General features: G+C 39.6%; 1 long non-coding RNA gene across 1 annotated transcript in view; it reads left to right on the plus strand.

Moving 5' to 3' along the window:
* The first annotated feature begins 5,275 nt into the window (after window positions 1-5,275).
* The window catches only part of LOC139945823 (uncharacterized), a 37,353-nt gene continuing 19,029 nt past the window's right edge, over window positions 5,276-23,599 (plus strand). Inside the window, exon 1 of the long non-coding RNA XR_011787177.1 lies at window positions 5,276-5,348. This is a non-coding gene — a long non-coding RNA (uncharacterized lncRNA). The remainder of the gene's footprint in view (window positions 5,349-23,599) is intronic.

Consider the following 23,599-nt stretch of genomic DNA (forward strand, 5'->3'; position numbering starts at 1 on the left):
TACAACAAAAACATTAATACAATATATATGAAAGAAAACTATCGAACATATCTTTCCCAAAAACAAAATAGCCGCCCGATAAAATAATAGTTAATGTTGTTTAGACACAGAATTTTGAACTGCCTTCGGGTTTTCTCTTCGACCTTTTATACGGTTGCATGAACAATAAAAAATGTGTCTTTATGAGTTTTGATTCATCATTATTCCTTTTGTTTATGCTCGAAACAAATTCAGAAAATGCATGCGTACACGTGGCAATAACTAACCTTCCATCAAATAAGTTCTGTTTATCAACTTCCCATTTGGCATCGAATACTTGTTGATGCACCAACGCCTTTTAGGAGAAATATTTCACAGTCAGTATATTAAAACATATGAAGTCAGATAGCAAATATAATATTGACCGTAATTGCAGTCTAATTTTTTGCCCTTGAGCTGTCGTCAATTGCAGTGATTTTCCCCGATTGCTTTTTGTCTTGTCTTGCCCATCACACAGCCCCAATCATTAGGTAGGCCTACCTGTTTGTATCTTCGGTATTTATCACTCGGGTCCGTACACAATAAAACTCAGATCAAACAACACATCATTATCGAGTAATAATTTGGAGTAAAACAGTTATAAATTGGGTTCTGCCTACTCGCGTGCAGGCGTTTTGTATCATTTTACACATCATTTTTTTTTCTTCATGTATAAGCGACTGCGTTAAATTGCAGTTCTCCGCGTCTGTGCACAAACATCATACATACCATGCTAATACCTCAAGTTTATTCTGGATAGCGCAGTGCCAATGTTTAATGGTTGGGTGCCAACTTCTCAGTTTCGCTAACAAGGTTTTGATTAAATTTCTAATGAGTGGTCGAGTTGTCCCTATTCAATTCATTAGGGGCCACTCTCTGGCGGTCTTTATCATTACACGAAACGTATGTCCAAAGCCAAGGACTGGTGTCAAAATGAGACAAACAGAAACAAGACCGCCCATTTTTTCTTTATATCGAGTTCAACTGCTTAATTTGAATGGAATAATCAACTTGGATTAGATATTAAAAAACACAGAGCAAAACCTTAATGATAGAACAAAAACGTACGCAATTGGCATGGCCGGCCGAATGGAAACATTCGTAAACAGATGTTTTGACGAAATTCAACATTTTCTGCCAACTTTCAATTAAATTAAATGCCTAATAACATGAGTGGTTACGTTGTTCCAAAAAGTTCAACACCACGTTGTGTGACATCCAGATACAGACAGTAGTAATCTGTTTCTGATTTGCATTTTTACATGGCTTTCCATGTAGTTTTCTAACTTCGGTTGGCAACAAACTCGGGCTCAGTGACGTTGCAATAGAAAGTTCTGTATAGTGTAGCCTATGTATTCCATGATACATTGGTTTTCGGATACAGATGTTATCAACCCACGCTCTATCACCCTCACATATTGTGTAAATCCATAAAATTGAGGCTGCTGATTTTGCATTCTAGCCTCGTTTTGGTTATTGACTGGTTTGAATGTGGGAAAGGGGTTTTAAGGCCAAACAAGATCCGGTAACTTAAAAACACTGGACACTATTGATAATTGTCAAAGACCAATCTTCTCAGTTGGTGTATCTCAACATATGGATAAAATAACAAACCTGCGAACATTTGAGATCGATCGGTCATTAAAGTTGCGAGATAATAATACAAGAAAAAACACCATTGTCACACGAAGTTGTGTGCTTTCAGATACTTGATTTCGATACCTCAAATTCTAAATCTGAGGTCTCGAAATCAAATTGTTGGAAAATTACTTCTTTCTCGAAAAGTACTGCACTTCAGAGGGAGCCGTTTCTCACAGTGTTTTATACTACTAACCTCTCCCCATTACTCGTTACCAAGTAAGGTTTTATGCTTATAATTATCCTGAGTAACTACCAATAGTGTCCACTGCCTTAAACATGCAAACTGGTGGGAGAAGATGCAAACAGTAGGCTATGCCTTTCATGAACTGAAACTTTGACAATAAAAGGGACACGTTTTGAACTTGATCGGGTTTGCTTTAGTGGTTGATTTCCTTGCCTTATCATATCCGTGTACCCGGTTCGAATCCCACCTCAGATCGGACCCTTTGAGATGTGTTGCTGAGTAGAGGACAAATATCAGGAGGGTTATGGTTTCCTCCAATTATTAATGGATCTTTACGAAGAAATAATAAACATGCTTATCGCAACGTGCTCAAAGAGGACAAATAATGTTGATAAGAAGTAGTATAAAACATTGTGAGAAACGGCTTCCTCTGAAGTGAAACTTTTCGAGAAAGAAGTAATTTTCCACGAATTTGATTTCGAGACCTCAGATATCAACCCTAACCAGACCCGTTTAGGGTGAATGCTTATATCAAAACCAGTATTTGATTCAAAATAAAACTACCACCAACTGCAAACTTTTTTTTAAATGCCCACCGTCCATGTTGAGTGAAAATAATTCATTGTTGGGCCAGAGCGAGGCACCTCAAAAAAAAAGAAAAAAAAAGAAAAGTCAATATTGCTGTTTTCATCCTCTGGATGATTTCGCTTTCTGGCAATCAGGGAGATTCCCAAGCCCCAGCCATTTCTAATTTATGCCCTAACCGATACACCTGTCTCGCGCAATTCCCCCCTCTCTCTCTCCAACTTTGGTATCGAGTGGCTCACTCGCGCAGACGTCCAACCAAATCGATATACTCATATGGTCATGGCCTCCAAACCAACTTGTTCGCAAAATGAGTTACGCGGCGCAAAACCAAGGCGATACCCGCTAACAAATAATGTCACATTTGCGGCACATTTGCCAATTGCAGGACCGCACCATGGAGTCACAGAAACGTCTGCTTCTCCTTCCGTTCAATTTCACGTTCAGCGGTCCCCAAACAAAAGGGGGAATCTGCTCAGGATAGCAGCAACATTACACACACAACACAACAGTGGGGGCTGTACCGCCAATCAAACGCCACTGGTTTCGAATCAACCTGATGGGGCAGGGAGGAGGAGGGCAAGATAACCAAGGGTGCGGGTTGAATGTACACACTGACCACTCATCACTTGATGTGTTTCTTATAATCCGAGATCATGCAGGTGTTCAGTCCCAGGGTTTTTCGGCTTAAGGAAATCAGGGCAGATGGTGGAGGGGATGGTTATTATGAAGTAGTCATCTTGAGACAGGTGCGGCAGTATTGTCACTTAAGATCAGAGTCACCAGACAAGGTCAAATTGACGCCAAAATGTCATTACAATCGAGGAAGCAACAGCATCTTGGAGACTGTGTCTAATCAAAATGTAATAAAGACAAATACGTGAACTTGTAAGGCGCCCGCAACAACCTTAACTTTCGTCCGCCATGACGATACAGTTGTGATGCCCACTTGCCGATGCTGCCCCCCTGCCGATGCTGCCCCCCCTGCCGATGCTGCCCCCCCTGCCGATGCTGCCCCCCTTGCCGATGCTGCCCCCTTGCCGATGCTGCCCCTTGCAGATTTCCCTCTCTGCAATAGTAATGTCTATGAATCAAGATAGGGTACATCATCTCTTTACTTTGGCAAACGTGTTTAATGTTTTATCAGCCACAGTGAAGTACATAGGTCTAGTCACTGGTATAAGATGTTTTGTGCACGAGAACTTCAATCTATTTGGATACAGCAAAATCGGTATATTTTGGGAAGGAGACAATATTCAACAAAACATAGCCGCGTGAGTCGGATAGCTAAAACATGGAGTGGTGGCACTTAAAGAACAACTAATTGCATAACAATCTGCAGCAGCTTTCGTAGCAACAACTACTTTATCAGATGCAAAGATGAAGTAGTTGTTGCTATACGAAAGCTCATTCAGGTTTTGTTTTCATGTAATTATTTAGTTTGAAGGAATCTTTAACTATTTCTTAAATTTGCAATAGTGTGATTTTGTTCAAATTTTTTAGTCTCTGTATATTTTCCTGTAATTCGACCTCGGGTCGCCATGTGGATTTTGCTTTTTAAAGAATAAAATGATGAGATGATATACCGTTGGTTTTTGTAAAATTGTTCAATAAATCGAGTAATAATATGCTGTGCAGACTTCATTTCAAAAGGGTCGCGTTTTGAGATATCGCCAGAAATCTAGAGCGAATAATGTCCACGCATAGAAGAATACTCCCAACAGGAATACGCAATCTGAGAAGTGTTACAGGCGGTTACGATTATCAGGTTCATATTTTTGTGTCCATACAAACTGGCTTTACATCACTTCGAAGTGATGTCTAATACACAATAAAAGGGTATTGTAGGCTTCTAACCAAAAGTTTGTATTGATATTAGTTTAAGATATCAATATAAACCCCCCCAAAAAGATATTAGTTTAAGAGAGATTACCAAACGTATACACCTTCCATGTACGTACTATAATATTTGACATAATTGGTTTATTATTAGTTTATTAAAAACATTTCAAAAGTCACATCATTACGCTGAATTGTATTTAATCACAGTTATTACAATAAATATGTTAACATACCTTTACCATGAGTACAGCCATCTTTTTAAATCTATAGTTTGTTTGTTTTGACAAAAACTAAAACTAAGATAGAAAACAATCGGACACAACCAAAAAAGAAAAAAAAAAATGTTTTTCTTCGAAACGCCGACTTGGCATATTCCGGCTCCAGTCTTATTGATGGTGAAACACCGTGTATACGATGACGGAGATTCAAGCCGCAGGCAGAGCCTATGTCCGTTTTCGAAACCACGGTTTGGACTTGGGCTTGCTGACAGTTGTTTAGAAAATGTGTGATTTCCTTATGGGGCTTCACAGACAGACAGACAGACAGACAGACAGACAGACAGACAGACAGACAGACAGACAGACAGACAGACAGACAGACAGACAGACAGACAGACAGACAGACAGACAGACAGACAGACAGACAGACAGACAGACAGACAGACAGACAGACAGACAGACAGACAGACAGACAGACAGACAGACAGACAGACAGACAGACAGACAGACAGACAGACAGACAGACAGACAGACAGACAGACAGACATACAGACAGACAGACAGAGCCCAAGTCTGAGCCAAAACCAAAGCAATGTTTTCGAAAAAGCCATATCCGAACTGGCGGCTACGGCTCCGGCTACGACTGTTGTTTTACTAAGGACTCAGTATTCTTCAACGCATGATGATGCGGAAACCTAGCCGTAGCCAGATTTGTTTCTATCTAGAAACAAAATAGTCTGGTGCTATTTTAGTGAATGATAATCAGTAATCTTTATCGTTATTACACAGAGAGTACACGACGGGTATGGTGACAGGCTGCAATAAAAGTCCATCAGAATTGAACCAACCTCGCAAAGACGGTAAGTTTCAATTCAATGTACATTTATTTTTCATGTCGTCAATATAAAAATAACAATAAAGCATACAGTAAAAAACAAATATCGATAAATTTATATAAAATAACAAACCTGTGAAAATTTAGGCTCAAAAACCCACCCTTGTTTCCGCACGTTTCGCCGTGTCATGACAGGTGTTTAAAATAAATCCGTAGTTCTCGAATTGATATTGTTTTAATGTTTTCTTAAAAAGTAAAGCATTTCATGGAATAATATTTCAAGAAAATTTTTGCACCATCACCTTCTGTACACCCTGTAAGTTATTTGTTAAGCCTAAACTTTTATTTGTTTCTGTTCCGAAAGTGTCCAATGGCTTTAAACGGCAGTTTAACAACGAGTCACTACTCTTTTATTCCCATTCATAAATGCTATTTTGATTAAAAGGCGTAATAAAGTAAGACACTCTGTAAAACTTATCCGTTGTCCGACGTCCTTGAGCTCTGTACACGTGTGTTGCATTTTTATGACTGAGAAAGTTTTCTGATAATATGCATTCGTGCGCGTAGTATGCATCCTCGTATTCATGGGCTACACGGCGAGATCGATCACCCCTGGGAACGAGGTTGTTGGTTAACCCACACAAACGTATCCGAAAACTACCGGTTATAAACAGCTCCAGCTGGTCATTATCAACCGTTTAAACACCCCCACGTGACACGCTCTCCACCAATGGGAAAAGCGACACTGTCTGAGGTATTTATGAATAATTATTTAAAGGCTATACACCTTTGGTAATTTTCAAAGACCAGTATTCTCAATCGGTATCCCAACATACATTGGTCATCAAAGTTCCAAGAGAATGAGGAAAGAAAAAAACACCCTTGCTTCCACACATTTTGTGCTTTCAGTTGACAAATAACATATTTAAGTCTTTAAATAATCGAGTGAGAAATTATCTCTTTCTCAAAAACTGCGTATCTTCAGGGGAGCCGTTTCTCACAATGTTGTTTACTATCAACAGCTCTCCATTGCTCGGTATTACCAAGTAAGTTTTTACGCTAACAATTAGTTTTAGTAATTACCAACAGTGCCCCAGTGCCTTTAATGTGCTGTACTTGGTATATTCACCCCCTGTTCGTCCATCGTTTTAATATAGTCTCAAAAATGAGTAATTGCAAACATTAAAACGATTATTGATTAAAAAATGAACAATAAAAAAATATTAAATTTGAACCCTCAAGGGCACGCTTTCAGACTCTCTGTTCATTGCCCATCCGTTAAACTGCATCCTGCACATCACAAAAGTTATTTTTGTATGTTTAATTAACCGAACGAAGTAAACGTAAGGCATGCGGTCATGAATGTTTAGTCTTTATTGGAAGCTAATGGACCGCATCTGTACGGTTGATGAGTTGTTAGTGGATGTTTGTTAGCCGCGTTGCAAGTTCCTTGGACCTCGGTTTGAATTGAATCTTTCACCGAAAGTAATCGAGGCTCACATTAACGTGGCGTGTATTAATGTAAGCTGAGTGATTTAGTTCATTGGACCCAAGCTCTGGTGTTGTCAGTATCTGAGTGTGGGTTCGAATCCCGCTCATGACACTAACTGTTCCCGCTTGAGCAAGGCACTTCACCATAATTAATGCTTCGAAAAAAAGTTGGCAAGGGAGTGCGTTTTTCTCTAACACCAGCCAGGCTCCTATGCACATGGTAAAAAACCATCAGTCCCATGAGTAAGTGGCAACATGCCCGTGGTGGCGGTTGATTTAGGTCAAGTTCCCAAATCAGTTCAGTGTAGCCCTCACCTTGAAGCTGTCCGACCTTGTAATATTAGGCAATTTCTCACAAATAATTATGGTTTGGGTTGATATATTTATTGTGGATGTGTCGTGGCCGAGCGGTTAAGAGCACCGAATTCAAACTCTGGTGTTTCTGATCAGCAGAGTGTGGGTTCGAATCCCCAGCCGTGACACTTGTGTCCTTGAGCAAGACACTTAACCATTGCTTCGTCCTTCGGATGGGACGTAAAGCCGTTGGTCCCATGTGTTGTGTAACGCATGTAAAAGAACCCAGTGCACTTATGGGGAAAGAGAAGGGGTTCGCTCCTGTGTTCCTGGTTGTGGCTGCTTAATGCGCCGTAGCACCTTGTAAACCCTTATATGTATGTACGGTGCTAAACAATTGGGTCTCAGAATTCATCACTGCAATAACCTATCTTTCTGAAAGTTTGTATATACTCAGCGCCTTGAGTACCTTGTTTGGTAGATACGTGCGCTATATAAGACTTCGATATTATATTATTATTATTATTATTATATCGACTTCAACATATAAAAAAGAGCTCAGCCACCAATTGTTCAAATGCAGGCAGTAAGAAACGACTGACACATATTAAGTAAACACTAAATCATTGACAATTTCTCCTTTTGTGTTTTTAAAGATCAGACCTCATGTATACTTTAAAACGAAATTGGAAATAAATAGTCATGCATTAAGTTAATTTTAGTACGTCCGTTTCTTTCTTTTCTTCAGAACTTATGTTCAAGCGGAATATATTCTCAGGTAATTGACCATGAAACAAATCGACGTCAGGCCAGCCCTCTGAGGATTAAGCTGTTTATTTTGAAAATAAATTCGAAATTAATTTGTTGACAATATTGTTTGTGAAAAACTGTTTTAGTGTTATATGTTGTAGTGAAAGAAAACATCACAATCATTCCCTTCAATTTCCCCTCGACCATTCCGCTTCTGAGATTCTTAGAATCCCATCAAATTTCTTTGTCCGTCTCTCCTTAAGGAACACGTTGCCTTGGATCGGAAGAGTTAGTCTATAAATAGCGTTTGAAACCGTTTGTTATGAAATGCAGATGGTTAGAAATATGTTTTAAAAGTAGAATATAATGATCCACACAAGTATCACTCAAAATTGCACGGTTTTCATTTTACGTCGCGAATTAACACGGTCGGCCATTTATGGGAGTAAAAAAATTGACTCCCATAAATGGCCGACCGTGTTATTGGACGAGGTAAAAAGAAAACCACGCAATTTCGAGGCATATTTGTGTAGATCATTGTATTCTACTTTTACAGCATCTTTCTACCCATATGCATTTTATAACAAACGGTTACAGAACGCTTTTCAAAGACCAACTCGACCGATCTAAGGCAACGTGTTCCTTTAACAACCCATCCATTCAAATAACTCAACAAAATATATAATAATATAGAATAATATCAAGAAAGATTTTTCCACACTATTGCTCATTGCTCGCAAAAGTATTTTCACAAAAGGGAAGATTGTTTACTTATCCTTAATGGGGCTTGGCCAAAATGGGCAAAACTGAATAACAAAGTGGATACAAAAAAATACGTCCGTGTCCTGATAAAAAGGGGACAATATCAATAACATTTTTTTTCTGCAGTGATTTGAGCAGTTTCCCCGTTATCAAAACAGAGGGTTTTTAAGACGTCTTTAAATTGTTGATAAAAAAACTGCTCTCAATTGAGCTCAACGTTCAATCATCCGTTTCAAAAACAAGAATATCATTCAATGAATCTGTCGACATGAGCCTCGTAGACCAGGAGAAGCTTTTCATGTGTCCATTCATGTGAAATTTTATTGGAGCAAAATAAAAAACGCACTTGTAAATTGCATGACCACCATCAAGACTTAACCTTCACGGATGTTGACTTTATTTTATGAGAGTCATTCATTTTCTGGTTGCATCCCACACACTATATAGGAGGATCAAAATGTTTGACAGAAAATAGAACAACCATTCAGCGAGAGCACGGTGATCAAAGAATGGACGTATAAAGGACCTACATTTTATGACATTTGACGGTCCAATTATTAGATACTCAAAAAATAAAGCCTGTTTTTATTAAGAACGCGACCAATTGTCAAAAGCTCGTTTTTAATTGGAGTAATGAAGCCTGAAGTTCTCTAATAAACGAGCCAACTTTGTGAATTTCAGCAACAACAACACCGAGCAATTAAAGAGCAACATCTAGAACCACATTAATAAAAGCAGCGTGTATAGCAAAGACAACAAAACAAACTCAAAAGACAAAAACACCAACACAAAAGACAACAATACCAACTCAAAAGACAACAACACCAACTCAAAAGACGACAACACCAACTCAAAAGACAACAGCAGCAACTCAAAAGACAACAACACCAACTCAAAAGACAACAACACCAACTCAAAAGACGACAACACCAACTCAAAAGACGACAACACCAACTCAAAAGACGACAACACCAACTCAAAAGACAACAACAACACCAACTCAAAAGACAACAACAACACCAACGCAAAAGACGACAACACCAACTCAAAAGACGACAACACCAACTCAAAAGACGACAACACCAACTCAAAAGACAACAACAATATCCACATCAACAACAAAAAAGTGCATATTATTGCCTGTATTAGATTTGTTACTGGTGGAAACAAAGAAAAACCTTGATACATTGAAACAATTTCAGTGTTTCAACTTAACTCGCCAAAAAAACAGGTTAACAAATGTGCGCCTAGTGCCCCAAATCGCACCAAGCAAAGATAAATGATAGTACGTCGGCCCCGCACCCGACGCCGTCGACGCCCCAGACGTAGGAAGTGTTGACATTTTCCTCCATCATCCTGAAAGAAACTTGCATGCAGGAGCACGCTGGACTGAGCAAACATTTGAAGGAATGGAGGACGATAAAAGCGGGGATGGCAACCCCTCTGCGCATGAGGGATAATTTCGTCTTCTACCTCTTTTTTTCTCTTTTCTCCAAACGGTCGAGTTTAAATCACGTGATCCACGGGCCTTTTGTAAATAAACAGAAACGACAGTCAAAGAACTTTTTTAGTGAGACCTTTTGATACGGACCTTTTGATACGGACTTGGAACCTCTTATCGATTTTAAGAACCCTAAAACGATTAGTAAAATAGCTGAGAAACCCTGTAAATACTTCGATTAAACCAAGAGTTTATGGAAATGTTTTATTTTTTATTTTAAGGCGACTAGTTTGTTGAATAAATAGCATATATTTTGAATCTCCTCTCTTTAGTAAGTTTAAAGGGTGTAGGTATTTTTTGAAGCTGGGTGAAAGTTAGATGGACATTTTGGTGGAATTTCTTATTTTGAGGATGTATTCTGCTTGTCGATGGTGTTCGGAGGTAGTCGGCTCAGTCGGGATTTAATCTAATCCTTGGGAATACTTGGCTCTTTGATTTTCGATAAATCATTTTTTCGGGATCTAATGAGATATGTTTGTCCGATGGAGGTTTTGATCTTATGAGGCATACTTGGTTTGCTCGAGGTTTGGTTCTAATGAGGTATTTGGTTTGATGGAGATTTGGGTCTAATGAGGTTTTTGATTCGCTGGAGGTTTGGTTCTAATGTGGTACTTCCGCTGGAGGTTTGGTGCTAATGAGGTACTTGGTAGGTTTGATCCTAACAAGGTACTTGGTTCGCTGGGGGTTTGGTTCTAATGAGGTACTTCTGTCCACTGGAGGTTTGGTTCTAATGAGGTACTTGGTTCGATGGAGGTTCAGTTCTAATTATGTACTTGGTTCGATGGAGGTTCAGTTCTAATTATGTACTTGGTTTGCTGGAGGTTTGGGTCTAATGAGGATGGCTTGATTCGCTGGAGATTTGGGTCGAATGAGGTATTTGGTTTATTGGAGGTTTGGTTCTTATGGTTTACTTGTTCCGCTGAAGGTGTGGGTCTCATAGGCCTACTTCTAATGAGGTGCGTTGGAGGGTTGGATATCATTAAGTACCTGGGGTGGATTTCACAAAGAGTTAAGACTAGTCTTAACTCGACTTAGGACGAGTTACTCGTCCTAACTTAGGACAAGCCTTGCGTTTTTAATATCTCCTAGGACTAGTCCAAAGTTAGGACTAGTCCTAACTCTTTGTGAAATCGACCCCAGGGCTGGTCTGCTAGATGTTTGGTTCTAATGTGTTATTTGGTCCACTCAGGTTTTGGTCTGATGAGGTACTTGGTCGGCTGGAGGTTGGGTTCTAATGAAGTACTTGGTGTGCTGGAAGTTTGGGTCTATTGTGGTACTTAGTTCTCTGAAGATTTGGGTTTAATGAGGTACTTGGTTTGCTGATGATTTTGGTTCTAATGAGGTAATTCCGCTGGAGATTTGGGTCTAATTTCTTGGTCAGCTGGAGTTTTGGTTCTAATGAGGTACCAGGCAGTCATCGGATATTGGTCCTCGGTTCTTCTGAGAAGGCCAAACTTCTGATTGTCTCGTCTCTCCGTGTGTGCTCGATAATTCAAAAATAATCAGTTAAAAAAAGTACTTAAGCAAATCTGGATAGTTTCTTCGAATATCCCCAGCGTCCCACTGTTTCTTCAACACTTTAATTAGGTCTAAAGTCAGATCGAGGCTTAGATAAAACCGACTTCCATCTCCTTTTGTGATGTATGATATTCATATCAAAGATGGCTGCTCGTTACAAACTTATTTAGTACTGGCTCGATTCCCAATAACATGTTGGAGGGTTCAACATTTACATGAACATTATAATATCGCGAGGTTACAACCTTGTTATTTTTGTACATATATGTCACCTATAAGAGACACATACCTCCGGGGGATGAGTTTACAAATAAATCAGTATCTGGGAATGATTTGGATTCATAGCATCAATCCACACTTTCAGCCTACATTGTGTAGCAACAACACATCCTGGCCCACAAAAAAATATTAGCATATGACTGCCTAAATGAGCGATTCCATTAAAGTTTGTAAATTCTGCGGAAACACACTGCAACACAAAACCCATCTCACGGCCGCGTCAAATTGATAAAAACAAAATAAAAGAGGGGAGACGATAATAATGTCCACTGAAATCCGAAACTGAATGATGGAAAGCTTTTATTGGGCTCGGGGCGAGAACAGGGTTACATAAAAAGAAGCGACGACGCAGGAGCGTGGATTGGCGTAGATACTGTAGGGGGAAAGATGCAAGGGACAACGGTAGGGCTGGATCGTGACTCGATTCCATTAGTCCCCATTAGACACTGTTGAAAATCTGCATCCATTCTCCCTCCAGCGACGGACTAAGAAACATAATGTATACTGTCATTCCTCATAAGGGACATGATAGCAGATCAACATTTCCAGCTTGCTCGTCTTCCTTTCTGTACGCTGGCAAACAGCTTTCCTTGCCCCCCAATCGGCGAGCAATGAGGGTTACCGTAAAACAGGCTCAGCAGGCCCCCGTGGGCCAACGGGGACTGAATGCTCCAACGTGTCAAACTTCATTAACAGATTTAAACCTCTGCGGAACACGTAGGTAATATCTTACTTACAAAAACTGGATCGATTCTGATTCCTTTTCTTTTACTCCGATTTTTTGTTCCCGCGTAAAAAATTCTCGCAGGCGATATTTACCTCGTTTTATCGTCATCTTCTGCAGCTCGGCCATTTTGTTGGAAAACTTTCGACGTGTTTTAGCTCAATACCGAGATGATTGGATGAATAAATTTATCGATTAAAAGGAAAAAAACGTTTTAAAAATCATGAATAATTCATGGGCGGATCTCCACGAGTGATCAATGAATTATTCATGAAGCAGAACTGAAGGGCGCACTTTCGCAGTGACGAAGTCACGACGGCACTCAGCATTTTATGCAAAACACTAAAAAAAAAGTGCCTTGTCGCAAAAATACAGTGAACAATATACATTGAAACAAAACTTCGCTTTTAGCAAACCGGTCAGCGTGTATAGCTCACATCTGTCCACTTAAAATTAGGCTACATATATTTTGTTTGAAAGCGGGTCAGGATACAAAAAATCAATGGCACACATAGTGGCTATGATTTAGGAAGTTGTTGTTAACAAGCACCACCATAGTACGTCTACCCCCAGATAGAAACGCGGCGGGGCCCGTCCGTGCATCGGAGAAAACCCGACGTGCTTGTATTTTAATAACAACGTCCAAATATTTGCTGCGGACCGAAGGGACGACCCGCCGACCGTCCTTCGGGTGCTCTTAGCGGTATCAGCTGCGGGTTTGCAGACGAATTTCATCCCAAAACGGGCGCGAATTATTATTTGACTAAGGCCTGTTGTGACAGTAGCCAGGGGATTGTGCGCAGAGTCTTCACCAAAGTTCAGTGAGAATTCATATATTTGCACATGGACTAAAGCCCCACAGTGACGCGCTGTCATTTTGAGCCCAATCAAATTAAAACGGATCTTTCTTCTTTCTTTTTCAAAGCCAAAGCAGCGTGTGATATCTGGGGCATGGCTCGGTAGAGGAGATTGGACGGATCCGAAAATGATCTCTTCATTTGCATTTGGACACAGTCAAAAGTACGGTAGCATTGCTGGTTAATCCAACGGGGTGGTGGAACATCACAAAGCCGACAAGTCTTACGTATAGCACAATGAAGTTTACTCTAGGATGTCTCGACTCTCCTATAGAAGTATATCCACATTCTCTAGATGGATTGATTTGGATTTATTCGTTTGGGCTTATGTTATTGACCATGTAGCTCATGTTTCATGTCTCAAAAAAACAAAACAAAACATCAACGACATGCATGCCAAGACGATGATATAATGTCTGTCATATTCCCTGAAGATATGACACGTCCTTTAATAGGTTGCTAAGATAGGCACCACTCTAAATTAGGACGCGTTTTCTTAATTAACTCGTTCAAACTATGGCTGTCTTTATCATGTACACAGTATACCCAAATGCTATTTATAATACTAACGCTAATAAATGGACTGGAAACCAGACTGTTTACCTCACAGCCGTCGATTTAGCGGCATTGCTATTAATGTGTGCAAATCACGTAGGTCGCCAACCATTTACTAATTAGGGTACGACCAGAACCCTTGTTGTTGTTGTTGTTGTTGTTGTTGTCGTTGTCGATGTCATTGTCATTGTCGTTGTCATTGTTCGTGTCGTTGTCGTTGTCGTTGCCTTTTTCATTGTCGTTGTCGTTGTCGTTGTCGTTGTCGTTGTCGTTGTCGTTGTCCGTGTCATTGTCGTTGTCGTTGCCGTTTTCGTTGTCGTTGTCGTTGTCATTGTCGTTGTTGTTGTCGTTGTCGTTGTCATTGTCGTTGTTGTTGTCGTCGTTGTTTTTTTTAATGAAAGATTGCACTAACATCACAAGGCCGAATATCAACTTTATGGTGAGGGCTATGCGCCTAACTGATTTGGGCTGTTGACCAAAACCACTTGTCAGTGCCACCAGGGGCACCTTATTGCCATCTACTCCTATATACTAAAACAGGTTTACCCTCTTCAAAGTCCGTAAGGATGTGTAGGAATTGGTATCATCCACTAGGAGCCTGGCTGGTAGAGTAGAATGCACTACCTTCCCAACTTTTTTACGAAGCAATTATTGTTAAGTGACTTGCTAAAGGGCACAAGTGTCATGACCGGGTGTCGAACCCACACTCTGCTGCTGAACACCAGAGCTTGGGTCCGGTGGACAAGACCCGATGGGCCATGACACGCCGGGTTATTTACGTTGGTAATAACCAATAAAAAAAAGTGCATAATCTGTAATCATACTAGAGGAATGGTACCAGACTTCCCGATAATTCATTCCACCTGACATGAAGTCATTTCCGAGAAAATATTAGAATTTGCCTTTGCGTAAATTAGCCATCTAGAGCACTGACCGGTGAATGGACATTGGACATTCGGGTAGGTTTGTACAGCGAATGTCTACTTTGATATTTCTATACTGGGCATTCACGTACAGTTGGCATATCCAGTGAATGTCTTCTTTTCTCTCGGAATGTGAATGTTTAATGTCCAGTGTTTGAAATAAAATAGTCACAAATTGTTTGCTTGGTACGGTTTCGAACCCACGACCTTATGTTGGCAAGTCCTGCAGTCTTACCACTGGCTATCCGTCTTCGTATTGATTACATTAGACGTCTAAAACATGTGCCAAATTTCATAGAGCTGCTAAGCACACAAACAAGTAGCTGAGCACAACACAAAATTTTCCTATCAAAAAAAAAGGTTACCAGCCAAACCACCATGTTACGTGTACAATTTGTGACCGGTATACTGCTAATTTCTTTTGAGCAAAAATATAAGCATTAATATGTTCAGCCGAAAGACCCCATGCAATTTGGGCCCAGTCGATGGGCCTACAATCTTGACAGTGATTATGTTTTTAATAAAAGGCACTGAACACGTTTGGTAATTGTCAACAACCAGTATTCTCACTTGGCGTATCTCAACATATGCATTCAGTAACAAACCTGTAAGAATTTGAACTCAATTGGTAGTTGAAGTTGCAAGAAAACGATGAAAGAGAAAACACCCTTGTTGTAAAAGTTAGTGTGCTTTCAGATAGAAACAAAAGGCTTCTAGCTAGAAGTCTTTTAATATTTTGATGAGAAATTACCTCTTTCTCAAAAACTACAGGACTTCAGAGGGAGTCGTTTCTCACAATGTTTTATATTATAAACATCCCTCCGTTGCTCAACTTACCAAGTATTTTTGTCTGCTAAAATTCATTTTGAGTAATAACCAAACACGTACGATGCCTTTGAACACAAAAAATGGTCCCGAATCATAAAAACATGGATTATTTTTTTACGAACTATGTTAGGGTCCAAGCGCTCCACGGTGGTCCAATCAGTATTGTCTATCTTGAACGAACCCAGTGATTTGTTACCATCAATACATGAAAACATGTGCTCGATTAATTGTATTCTATAAGCTTGTTGATGTATGTGTATGTTTTTGTTGTTTGTTGTGGAGTTAGCTACCATGCCCACATGAACTCTCTCTCTGTTCTCATCCAACGGGGACATTATTTTTGCCCCAGTAACCCCTAAAGCGAGTTATGGAGGGAGTGTGAACTCCAGCTCACCCCTCCCTTTCCTAAACATTATTATCTGGTATTGGGGTTAAGCACTTCTGCAAACTTGACCTATTTCCGTCTTGGTGGGTTGTGTGTATAATTTGTGTACAATAACATCCTACTAATCCCTTGTAGTCTTGTCTCCAGCAAACAGGCTACTTTTTGGGGGGAATCCAGTTTTGTAAAGGAACCCGGAAGGGCGCCCTCTAAGGCAATGTCCACCAAACTTAAAGGCAAAGTTAACCTCTTTTTTTTTCAAAGCGTTTGATTGTTTTACTCCTACTATGTGGATGTATAGATATCGTCAATGATCTGGAGCGGTTATGTTCACGCAGGATCAGCAATCCCCAACAGGAAAACACAATCTGAGAAACATTCCCCAAAATGCTTCTCAGATTCAAGTTTTGAAGCATAACTGGTATCTTTTTCAAATAACCACCTCACTTCGGGGGTATATGTATATACACGTTCAAAACGGGGACCGTAATAAAAGAGGACAACATGGTTCCTAGTTGGGCCAACGTCCACAGTGGGGAAATGTGTACAAAATCAATGAGAGTCGTTGCCAAAAAGTTGTTGGAGGTTTTTACTTGTAAGGGGGGGGGGGGTCGTTTCTGTGATATATTTATTTATAATACAACTTACAACAACGTTTTATTTGAAATTTCAATCCTTTCAAATTCTCTTGTTTATGAACTTGAATTTGTTTGAGCTTCATTGTAACCCCTATAACGTGTTTGCTCGGTTTGCACGAGTCTTTGTTTATAATTGTGTGTTTGTTACTGGCTTATCAATTGTTACAAACAGAAAAAGAGAATAGAGAGTCGGTTCTAGAGAGCTGTATCATGTTCCCAAGTTGTTTGATGACGTTCTGCAAATTTGAAGTCAAAATAAGTATGTTAATTAATTATCCAGCAATTTATCTTCGTTATGCGTTTATAATTGTGTTCATTGTACTTCAGTCCTCAACATCAAATGTTTGTATCTCTAATGGTAGACTTAATTAAGCACCCTCTGCCGTTTCCATCCTACAAAACGAAAACCAGATGTCTCTCATGACACGTCATTGAAAAGTTCACTGTCTTCAAGAAGCTAAGGTGAGCTTCGGGTTCGGATACACACAATAGAGACTTTATAGGTTTTTTTGAAGTGTTTGTCACCGAACATCCGTAACACAACCGAGACGGCCCCTCCATGGGGAAGGTCTAGGAAATGATGTATCCTTATATACACAGGATGCCTTAACAAGAAATGTATCTCCTATGCTGGCGAAACATTGGCACACTTATTTTGTCATAAAAGGGATATCTATTTTGACTTGAGAACCGCGAAATGACCCACATTGGTTCGCAACTTGACAGCAGCAACAACATCGTTTGTTTTTAAGTGCTTGAAGTAATTCCTCGATCTTTGGTCGAGAACTTTTTTAAAGCAATACTGCAGCATTTGGGGTTTCGTCTCCTTGATATTAATTTGCGAAATATTTGTTAATTTAAATTTTAAAAAATCATAACAACAAAGCTATTTGTATTTACAAATGTTCAAATATTGCAATGAAGTAAAATCCATTTTGTAACAGCTGATTGGTGGTACAAAGTTCAATTTTGTCAGGACTGCGTTATGAACGCATCAGCCCATAGTTATGTCATCCAGCCCAACTGTAAATTGCCTTACATTTTTTTGCTTCTGGCACCCTGGGCAAAGATATTACCAAAATGGCGAGACTACATCGGCTAGATAGCTCAGTTGGCAGAGCGCGTGTTAAAAAGGCGGGCTCTGGTTCAACTCCCGCTCCAGTCAAATTTTCTTTGTTCAACCTAAAACCGCTTTTAACTTTTCAATTGATACATAAAGGAAACGCGTATAATTTTGAAGTATGCTCTCACTATGAATGTAAACAGCAAACCCAACATCGACACGGAGTACACAATTTTCTCAAGAAGAATATCTTGTCTTGCAATGTTTTCTCCCAAGGCAACAAGGCAATGTCTTTTAAAGACACTGGACACTATTGGTGATTGTCAAAGACTAGTCTTCTCACTCTGTGGATCTCAAAATTATACATAAAATAACAAAATTGTGAAAATTTTGGCTCAATCGGTCGTCGAAGTTGCGAGATATTAATGAAAGAAGAAGAAAAACTTGTTGCCCCATGGTCACACGAAGTTGTGTGCTTTCAGATGCTTGATTTCGAGACCCAGAAATTCTAAATCTGAGGTCTCGAAATCAAATTCGTGAAAAACTACATCACTTCAGAGGAGCTGTTTCTCACAATGTTGTATACTATCAACCTCTCCCCATTACTCGTAATCATGAAAGATTTATGATAATAATTATTTTGAGTAATTACCAATAGTGTCCAGTGCCTTTAAGGCAAGTCTACACAACAAAGTATGGTGTTACCGAAAAAGAATTTCCATTGATACCATGCAATGTTTCAAAACCCATAGATCTAACTTATATTAAGTTAAGCAAAGTCACGTTATATTGAAGATAACTTAGCATGACCTATATGTGTAAGTCAGACACACTGTATAGTGCTTAACTAAATATTTTGTGTAATAATTGCTTGTGGAAGTCAATTAACATCTAACGGAAATCCCACTCTGAACCGTAACGACCATTCTTAACACCTCATTAGCATAGGTCACACCGAGGTCAAACTGTCAATAGTTTGTCTTTATCTTCATGTCCCGATATTTGATATAGTTTAATGCTTCGAAACTATGTCTTATCATACTGCCACTATCTTTGTTGGTACTCTAACTTCAATTTAGAAAAGTAAATACCCATTCTCATTGTTATAAAAAGAGGCACCAGACTGTTTGGCCTTACAGCCTTATCATTCATTAGGAGATGTTGCCCCTCTCTAAAACTCATCTGTACTTCTTGTTGTTCTTCTTGTCTGTGTTTAGGCTAAGTGTAATATTAATAAGTTTCAATCCTAGTTCCCATTCCTTTATCTCGTTCTTTGTAATCAATAAGTTTTATTCATTTTGAGATATTGTCCTTCTCTTGCATTTATCTTTACTTCTTGATGTTCTTTTTGTCGAGATGGTCAAAGAGTAATTATTTAGTTTCAATTCATTTTACAAATTCTTCATCCTATTCTTTGTATCAATATAGATTGCATTCATTTGAAGAATTTGTCCCTCTCCCGCATTCATCTTTACTTCTTGCTGTTCTTGGCCTTGTTTCCTCAAAGTGTAATGTTATTAAGTTTCAATCGTCATTCTCAATCTTGTCTCTCGTTCTGGGTTGTCATTGTATAAACATATCGCATTCATTTGAAGATGTTGTCCCTCTCTTGCATTCATCTTTACTTCTTGCTGTTCCTGGCCATGTTTCTTCAAAGTTTAATGTTATTAAGTTTTTAATCGTCATTCCAATCCTTTCTCCCATTCTGAATTGTCATTGTATCAACATATCTCATTCATTTGAAGATGTTGACCTCCTCTAAAACTCATCCTAACATCTTTCTGCTCGTGTTGAGCCAAGCCATAATGTGAAATTGTCCCCCCCTTTAATCTGCTTCCCATCCCCTCCTCCCTTCCCATTAATGGCTGATATATCAATAGATAGCATTCATTGGAAAATATTGCCCTCCTCTAGCATAAGGTTGTCCCCTATTTTAATTTGTCTTATAACAATAAAGGTAGCATTCATTGGAAGATGTTGCCCTCATTAATCTTACCATTCATCTTCAAGACTTTTGTTGCTGCTCTTGTTTATGCTGTATCCTATCAATGTATAATCTTAACCAACCTCATCTTTCCCAACTCTTTCTCCATATTCTCGTTAATGGTTGTCATTTCAAAGGGATGCATTCATCTGAGCTGCTAAGCACAAAAATTTGCTTAGCACGAAATTTCTTCCTTGGTAAAAACAGGTTTACCAACCAAATTTCCATTTGTTTCATATTGCTTGTTACTTACATTCAGCTGTTAATTGCTTATCCCGAACATCACATGGAAATTTGCTCGGTAATCCTGTGTTTACCAGGGAAGAAATTTCATGCTAAGCAAATTTTTGTGCTTAGCAGCTCTGTGCTTAGCAGCTCTATGAAATTGGGCCCTGGTGTTGGTGTAAATTTGGTAATTCAAATGCACCGGTCTTCTTCGCCACATCCCTTTCTTTAACTCAACGTCAACGCTGCCACACCAATGGAATCTCCATCCATTCAACGATACCGTAGCCAGTTTTGTCTTGTTCATGTTCACCTTTACTAATCGGGCAATGTTAGATTAGATTAATTTGTTCATCATCTAAACATGAAGTGTTTTACCAGTCATGAAAGCACTCATTAAAAACAGCCAGAAAAATACAGACAATAAAAACCAATCATAAATGTAGTTAAACAGTAAACCAATGTCCTTCTTATTGTTTTATATACTAGTTTGTCTATATACACCCTTTCTTTTCGCATTAGTCGAAGGGGAGAACATTCTTATGTTTTCATCCAGAATGACACCTTTACCCTTCTTTTCTTTGGACATGGTTCGGACGGCATAAGGGGCTGGGTGTGGGGGTGGGAATGGTACTCCTTTTGGTTATGAGATGCTGGTCATATGTTTATGACGGTTTCAGTTTATGACGGTTTGAGTTTATTCTGCAATGAACAATTGCATTGTTTCAAGCTGCCGCGATATCTCGTTGTACACTGTCTGGTAACCATCTTCATTATACTGATTACATGTACATCTGTACTTAACAGTTTATCTTTTGACATTTGCTACCGTTACCTTCTCTTTACGACTCTGTCAGAAGCACTTGTTGTAAACTTTGAAGGAGCTACAACGATGGCAGAAAATGTCCATTATTGTCTACTCTTGGCACCCTTCCTAACATTAGTTGGTCATAGTTTTTTGGTCATCTTGTTCCTCCATTCAAATGAATGTAAAAGTCTGTGTGTGTGATCACGCTGATACACTCTCTGTCCTCCTCACGTTACGTACAACATACCCCAACTGGTGGAGCTACACGAAGAGGGTGAATGACAGTACCCCCGTTTAACCTCGGCTGTACCCTCCTACCCCCCTCCCCCGTCATCATCTGCACCTTCAGTTCACCTTCTCACCCCTATCGTAAATGACGCATGTAGCCTCAGGCGCATGTCACAATTTCAGACAAGCTTGGAAGGAAGTTTCCCCATTACCCAAGTTTATGAAAATTGAGTTCCAATCAGCGTTTGTTTGTCTACGGAAGCACCAAGCCGGGCCAACGGTGAATGCAGCGCTGAGATAGGTGGCTCCCTGCGCTCCAGCACGGTCACAATCCAGCCACTGGTAATCACGTACATTTGTGGCTCTCGTACTTTAGGGACCACCGATTGCATATAAACCCCCCAAAATAAAACCCCCACTATGTGTGGTAGGGGGAAAATGATAGATTATAAAAGTCACAACAAACTCAGGAATTACTCTTCATTGAAGTATGACACAATCATGGTCATTCTACGTTGGTTCCCCAGGTGTGTGGAATTATCTTTTGGCAGTGTATAACAACCCTCTTGGCTACAGCAATGGCTAGGTGTGGTTTTGCGAGCAGACGTTTTGTGACTCAACCTAAAAACGAATTCGCGCGCTTTTCATCACCTGGGCACAGTTGCACCTTTTTAAAGAAAATTTACCCGCCCGGATGTGCCATTTGGGTTGGAGTCAACACGTGTACTTTTTTCTTAGTGGATCTATTATTGGTTCTGTTTCTTTTCTTTTTTATTTCTTGTTTCTGTGGAAACTGCCTTGGGCCTAGAAAGGTCGAACTCGGTTAAAATCAGTCTTGTTTTTACGGGGTTGTTTTTAAACCATATTCATAATGTCAACAGTATGGTTTTGATTTAGTCATGTCTGCAGTGCAGCTTCAAAGATGTATGACATTTTTGTGATTATTTGAAAAACAATTAATTGTTGATTTATGTTATGCTTAGAGATAACATGATTTTTGTAGTTCTTAAATTTTTGTTTTGTTATTTAAGACGGAAACGATTTTGTTTTATTAAAGTTTATTATCCATTTGTGCTACAATGGATTTTTTTCTTTTGCCGTCAAGCAGTAGTTCTGCACAAAACCGCAGCACGACATTAATGGATTCGAACCCACGACCCATGTAGCCTAGAGCAGATAACAGTTTGACCAGTGTGGCTGTTTGCTGATCTTACTTCGTCGGGGGAGGGGGGGGGGGGGTGGCAATTGTTGGGATAGTAAGTAGAGTCAACATGGGGTGAGTGATAAATTAAATGGTCCTCATTTGGATTTGAACCCAAGACCCCCTGACACTCCGGGCAGATGCTCTACCAACTGAGCGATGGGGCACAGCGGTAAACACCCACATGGATTGTGTGCAACTGTGCAAAGTAACACATATTTTGTGTTGGAATAGTGCCTAAATACCACAAAAGTGAAATAACCAAATATGGGATGAGAGAAAAATCATATGGTTCTCGTCGGGATCTGCTTATAAACTTAAGCTATGAGCTACGAGACACAGTAGTAAACTCCCTCAAGTTTTCCATTAAGAACCACATTTACTGTTGGTGATGCACGGATGCGCAACTGATGGACAAAGTAACAAACACAATGTATGATATTGGTATGGTGCCTGAAATAACAAAACATGGGGTGAGAGAAAATCAAATGGTCCTCATTGGGATATGAACCCAAGCCCACTGACACTCCGGGCAAATGCTCTAATTGAGCTATGAGACACAGTGCATATATATACTCCCTCAGTTTTTCCTCTAAGGACCACATTATTTCTCTTGGTGTTGCATGGATGCGCAACTTGGGAAAGTAACAAACAATTGAAATTGGTATGGTTCCTAATCACCATAGAAATGAAAACAACCAAACATGGGATAAGAGAAAAATGAAAATGGTCTTAATTGGGATTTGCCTACCAATCTAGCTATAAGGCAAAGTGGTAAACTCCCTCAGTTTTTCTCTAAGAACCACATTATTTCTCTTGGTGTTGCATGGATGCGCAACTGGGGAAAGTAACCAACAATTGAAATTGGTATGGTGCCTAAACACCATAGAAGTGAAATAAACATGGGATAAATCAAAATGGTCCTCGTCGGGTCATCTCCTACAATTTCCCAACGCGGAGCGCGTGCCAACCGTTGTATACCACGGATAAACGTGCGCCTCTATATGCATCTTCCCCCGTTAATGGATTTATCTGTGTATAGATTTTTGTCTGTGGCTTTTTTACGAAAATCCGGTTTGGATTGAAAGTGAAGGTCAACTCTCTCATTTAGTTTTTTTTTATAAATTGTTGCCACGAGACATTTTTGTCCTTGATTCAAAGTTGACAATCTTCAGAATCAATTAAACCAATTCTAAATCTTTGCGGTGGGGATTATAGACCTTTTATCATGGTGCGGCCATGTTGAATCTTCTTCCATTCAAACC

The sequence above is a fragment of the Asterias amurensis genome, chromosome 13 (genome assembly GCF_032118995.1).
Source record: "Asterias amurensis chromosome 13, ASM3211899v1".
Classification (NCBI taxonomy): domain Eukaryota; kingdom Metazoa; phylum Echinodermata; class Asteroidea; order Forcipulatida; family Asteriidae; genus Asterias; species Asterias amurensis.